At 40.5% G+C, this 6546-nt stretch overlaps 1 long non-coding RNA gene across 1 annotated transcript in view; it reads right to left on the reverse strand.

Annotated features, from left to right (window-relative positions):
* The window catches only part of LOC147304485 (uncharacterized), a 37215-nt gene that overhangs the window by 8673 nt on the left and 21996 nt on the right, over nt 1-6546 (reverse strand). The gene's annotated exons all lie outside the window — the stretch shown is intronic.

Here is a 6546-nt window from a genome sequence, read left to right on the forward strand (position 1 = left end):
AGGTATTGGTGTCTGTGCAGCATTTTTCGACAGCTTTGAAAAGACTATTAAAAAAAAGATGCACAGAGTTTCTAGATCTGAGTGAAGCCAGTGGTGTTGCTTTAAACATGCATTCTTTTTAATGGCCATCAGGAGTGACTCTGACTACAAAAACAAGTCCAATAGTGGAAAAGTCTGCAGGAAAACAGCACTCGACTCCAGAGACTGGTGTCAATACTGACCTTATTAAGTGAACTGGTTAGTTGCCATGACATGATCTATTGCCATTAAGCTGACAGCTGAATAACAGTGTAATTTGAAATTCAGTGTTTTTGCTCCTATTTACATTCATCAACACTAGCTTGCTACTTCTACCAATACTAAGTCAAGGTAAAATATCACTTTAACCTCAACCCCTGGAGACTGAAAACCTGGCCTACTGTTGTCATTTCTAGAAACTACACAGTTTAAAGAGTGGACATAGCTTTTGGTTCTGAAAGTCTGTGGGGAAATGACATTTGGCTTCCTCCAACTATGACCTCAGTGAGCACTTTCCTCTAAATTTATGCGTTCAGTCACTATTTTGAGGCCTTGTTTAGCATAACACGATGTTCATTTTCTAAACTTGGCACAAAATGTAATGAAATTTGTGTTTGGTCAATTATTTCTTATTTGTAATAATACTTATTGGCAGTAAATCTTATACAATTGGAAAGCCTGTTTGTTTTCTCCTAAATGGAGCCAAATTTGTAAAGAACATATATTTGTGGGTTGAGCAGCAAAGCTGAGCATTCAGGCTGCTCCCATAAAGAACTTAAGAACTTTAAAGAGCAAATCTTTGCTACCAATGCTAACGTTTACTAGTGTCTTCTCTACCTATTGAGTCTTGTTTTGGACTTTTGGTGCCATGACCGCTCTTTTGTTTACATAATGAGCCCTATTTATGATCGGTCTACTTTGTGATTGACACGTCACTAAGGTACGAGGTGCAACATCCCTTGGTGTTGCAGTCAGATCCACACCATGCTTGCATCACCTGGCTCAATAGAATCAACACAGCAACAGCCAAAGTTGAGGGTTTGAACACCAGTTCACAAACCAGTGGGTCAGATCATGGTGGCTACACGGCTAACTTTCAGTCAAAATTTGCCACCTTCTTTGCAGCACCTCGTTCATTTAAAAACAACCTCTGTCTAGTTTTGTCTGTGTGCCCTGAAAACACAAGGCTGAGCTTCCTTTTTTCATGCATTCGCCCACAGTGTTTAATCATACTCAGCGATGACCTTTTATACTTTAAATACATTTATTTGTAATAACTTAAAACCCCGGGACAAATGGGACTTGGATGTGTGAGGCGATGAATCTTATCCTTAAGCTCATCTACATTTCCACAACTCGAAAGTCTCGAAAGAAAAGCCTGCTCACACATTTCTCTGACGTTCTATAATTATTAGGTAATTAGATTTTGACAAACGATTCCAAACATCTGAAATATGTTACAAGAATGTTTTCCCTCGCTGTAATCAAAACCTATTGTTGGGAATGTAATGAGGCAAAACTGCAGGTAACACACACACACACACACACAGACGTGCCGCGGATAAAAGAAATAGCGCACCGATGAGGATCCTGTGTGTCGAGCCTGCCAAGTGTTCACCCATAATTAGGTGGTGATGTAGTGGCTTTTGTTCTCTCTGATTAATTATCAGCAGCTTTCAGAGTATATGGAAACAGCCAATTAACTCTATCCAGGTTTTTCATTCAATTACTCAGATGCAACACGCAAAAGGTCAGCAAAGGTTGGGTTTGGTTTGGTTGGAGTCAAAAGTAAAGAAGAAGAAAGGAACTTTTCAAGCCTCTGAAAGGGCACGGAGGCAATTTTCTAATCCACTTATCATCACTCTGTGCTGTTTTTCCCATTTTCCACTCAATCTGAGTGTTATATCAATAATAGACCGCTTGAAAAACAAGCCGAGGCAGCGCGCCGTTATGCACAGTACAGGAATACATCTAGTTAAGTGACACGCTGTCAAAGAAAATTCAGCCCTTGTTTTTTGACATTAACTTAAAAGCCATTTGTCCGCCTTGAACTAAATTGTATTCTGCGGCCATCAATTCCACACGTCCAGCACTTTTGAAAACAACAATTAATATTGTGGAAGAAAGCGAGAACGCCACAGTCAAAAGACTTTTAATTTTATTCAGTTAATTTTGTGTCCTGTCAGAAACTGTTATGCCACAGAAACCTCTGATTGACTGGAGGAGAGACTCTTGGGCTTCAGCTGCAGAGTTAATTAGATAGATTTATTGCAGGAAGGTGATTGTGGCAGACCGAGATGATCAGACTGCTGTCAGGGTCAGTGGTGGTGTTATTTACGAAGAAATGTGTGTGCGCTCACAAGTCTGGCAGTGTGGCCAAGTAGTGCGCCAGGCCCCCTCATTACCTCCTCTCTCCAATCACGGGGTGAATTTATGGCCGCCGCAGGGAGGCTGTGAATCCCTGTAGATAGGCACTCCGGCACATCCACGGCCATACACATCAACTTTATGGTCAGTCCTTCCCTTCCCTACTTGTAGAGCCAGCCATAGTGGGAGTCGAAATGCTCAATTAAAGCATCCAAGCAGGACTGGAGACTGAATATTTTCAGAACTGATTGCAGTAACATTTTAAAATACGACTCAGGGCGTAATTCCCCCATAATTTAATGAAATTATTTGATCTGTATTTATATTTACCTACAAATACTAGGCAGACCAGAATAAGAGGTAACAAGTCAGGTTTTTACAGGACACAATAAACAATTATACTGTAAGTAGTACTGCATAATTTCATGTTAATTTTTCAGAGTAACAAATATTTTCCAATCTTAAATTGTAAGTACAATTGAATTAATGGACTAAGTAGATTAATTTTGCCTTTTTAAATCTTTATTTAATATTCATTATGTAGATGTAAATGATGGATGTTCTATTATTCAGTTGTGCTTTTATTTTACCTGACCCGTTACCTTTTCATTCTAATGTAAGCATTTTACTTTAAGCATTTGTAGGTAACTATAATTACATTGTAATTTCAAATACAATGTAGTGAAATTCTATTTAGTTACAGTGGAATAATTAGTCCCTTAGTCGCTTTATTATAAATCTGTTACATTTCCTGTAGAGGGTGTACAATAGGAAGGTACGTTGGAAGAGTTTGCATTTCAGGGATTATAAATTTAAAGTACTGAAAGTGTTGCATTGACGCAGTGGAATTTCCCTGGATAGTTTACAGCACCTCGCAGCAGAAGACCTAAAAATAAAGATAAGTCCTCCGATACCAATGGCAAGGTAAATAAAAGCACTTTGACTTAATAGACCTTATTGAGCCGATTCGATTGGGCTAAAATTGGCTTGTAAGGTTTAAAGAGTAGAAAGGAAGTCCTTCCAAGCCACGTGTTCATCAATTAGAGTGAGTGTACAATAATTGTGCCATATTGATCTCGTTCTTTCATCTACTCCGCTGGCATCCCTAAGTTTTGTCCTGATGCAACACTATCTCGGCCCACCCCGCCCCACCACCCGCCTCTGTCTGTGTCTCTCTCTCTCTCTCTCTCTCACTCACTCTTTGGCATCAAGCTTGTATTACATGCAGCCACCTCAGCCCACGCTGTGACATTGCTGCGCCATTTCACAGCATCATTTATCTCCGATGATGAGCCATCCAGCAACCAAGCGCAACACAGTGACTGGGATGCAAATGAGGAAGGATGCAGTGAGGGATTTTGGGTCCCTGAAGAACATTTGTTGGGGTGCACATTAGGGATGCAAACTAATATTTGACTGGTATTTAAGATCAGTATTAATGTCAGTAAGAACCTTATTAAGTTAACTAGGAAGCTGGAGTTGATGTGGCCTATTGCCGTTTAGATGAAGTTCTCAGTTCTTAGTCAGTGTCATTTGTCACTTTTTTATCAGTTACCTTCACTGACACTACATCGCTAACTTCAAAAACTGTGTGTAATTCGGAAATTATGCTCTAGTTACGTAGTGACTGCAACATAGACTGTATATTAAAGATGAACGTTGAGTCGCAAAAGTCAAGCCAATGTGGAAGTGCCTTAAACCTGGTTCTTTGTATGTTTTGTGGCCTTTTTTTTTCCTGAGCCCATCTTGTGTTTAACTAGTTTCCTAGTTTGAATTCGAGGTACAGACAATGTCCATACTTTTAGGATTATGCTTAAAACTTTACTTTTTGACCAAGCTTATAGTTAGAGCTGAATCTGGTGACCCTGAAACCTCCCTTAGTTACACTCCAATAGGCAGTTTTTTCTTCACTCACCTCTTTTCACTCTCTATACACCTCTCTGCATTTAATCATTGGTTATTATTAATCTCTGGCTTTGCTCCACAGTGTGTCTCTTGTCCCATATTCCTCCTCTCATCCCCAACTGCTCAGAGCAGGTTGGTGCCACAACCTGATCCTGGTTCTGCCAAAGGTTCCTTCCTGTTAAAAGGACGTTTTTCCTTCCCACTGTTACCAAGTGCTTGTTCAAAGGAGGGTACTGTGATTGTTGAGATTTTCTCTGTATTATTGTAGGGTCTTTACCTTACAATATAAAGCACTTAGAGATGACTGTTGTTGAGATTTGGCGTTACATAAATAAAACTGAATTGACTTGAATTAAACCACCACTGGCATATAATGTCCGTGTCCCTTATTATGCAATCCAGCATACAGAAACCCACAGAAAAACCTCCCCATATGATATGTTGACAGGTCTCATTGGATTGTAGCGTAAAACAATTAGATTAGAGCAGCAGGACATCTCAGGTAGTGACTTAGATGCAACGTGATTTCCCACCTAATCTATTTCTCTTAAATGAAAAATGCCATTGTTAGCTTCAGATGTGTCTCTGTGACTCTTTTATCCAGCGAGGTAAAAATTATATATCAGTTTTGAAATATTTCACACAAATCTCCCTCTCAGACACACGGGGAGCGATCGAATAATCCACAAGAACATTCAAAAATCATATAGTCAGCAACTTACTTATCGCCCCCCCCACCTGGTAGATGTCAGAGAGTGAGCAGAAGACAGGAGGACGGAGAGAGCGAGGGAGAGGGGCCCTTAGTCGTCAGATTTAAAAAAAAGTATGGAATGGACGGCGCTGAATGGATTTTCAACACTATATTATGAAGATATATCTCCTCTTTTCCATTCAGAGCCCACATGCACTGACACACCGCTCTCTCCGCACACTATCCTCCCCACAGCGTTATCTCTCTCAGCCTTTATTACTCTCGCACAAAGCGTTCAGCACCGAGCCTTGCAGATGCTCTCTTCCGCAGGCGGCCCGACCACATTCTCACATTTCAGCAAACTAGCCTTATTATCATATTTGCCATAATTGAATTAAGGAGCAGTTAAATTGGCCGTATTTGCACAATCAAATAAGCACAATCAAAACTAAACTGCTTTTGACGCCTCATAATTGAGTTTTTGCTCTGCCAACATGCTCCTTGATGTTATTAGCCTATTTGTGTGAGACATATTATTTTTGTCTGAGCGGACTAAATGCACAAAGGCATTTTTTTTCTGCGTGTCTCTTGTTGCAGTATCCACCTGCAGAGATCTGAGTCCTGCTTGGTGTTTTATCATGGATAGACTGCCAGGAGCATGATGCAGAACAGAGCAGACATTTTTTTTTTTGCCTATGAAACCTCTCCACTGGATAAAGTACAATCCGCTCGCAAATGAAAAGGATTTCTGTCAGCATTCAGCATACAAAGAGGTGAAGATCTGTACACAGAGGTCTTTTAACTGTCACCAAAACAGCCTCAGTAGATGAAATGCAACACAGTACATTCTGCAGCTTCTTTGCAGATACAAACAGGAGAAAAAAAACCCCATTTTAATTAAATCTACACTTAATCAACATCTTATTGTCGTACTCATTGAGCTGTTGCCCACATTCCTAATTTTCCTTGTGCATTTTCTCAATATTGCTGACTCAGTCTGGATAGATAACGACCAATAATGAGGCTTGAAGGACGGGTCCTTCTGTTTGTTCATTTAGATGTCCCCCGCCTCACTTTAATTTAGAACATTTTGAATTTGGATGGGAAAAAAATTGTGTATTGATTACAGTGCTTATTATGTCTCCATTAGGAAGTGATAGTGAGTGGAAGACTCCAGCAAAATGTCACCGTTCCCCATGTACCGCCGTTTAAAATCCTTCAGTTATACGCCTTGCTTTGCTCTCATGATTCCATTACAGAAGCTCTCCTTACGCTGTGGCATTGACTAATGGATAGCCTTTGCTTCTGTGTGAAGTGTAGGCTGCTGTATGATGTGCTTCAGCAGGTCTAGAAATGAGAAAGGTAAAGAACTCATAAAAGAGACCCTGTAAAATCAGACTCGATGAGCCCTGGCTACAGCCCCGCGGACTGGATCTGAGAGCATTTCACTGCTGACTCTGTAGCACAAATTGGTCCTGTGTGTTTGTGTTATTTGATACCAGTTGAGAGCAGCTATCCAGCCGGCAGTTGTTTCATCTCTGCGCCAGCACACCTGCTGAAGGCTG

Source organism: Aulonocara sp. 'chitande type north' Nkhata Bay, linkage group LG22, assembly GCF_057382095.1.
Source record: "Aulonocara sp. 'chitande type north' Nkhata Bay isolate Kocher_YH1m ecotype deep benthic linkage group LG22, A_spYH_male_GT1.1, whole genome shotgun sequence".
Lineage (NCBI taxonomy): Eukaryota > Metazoa > Chordata > Actinopteri > Cichliformes > Cichlidae > Aulonocara > Aulonocara sp. 'chitande type north' Nkhata Bay.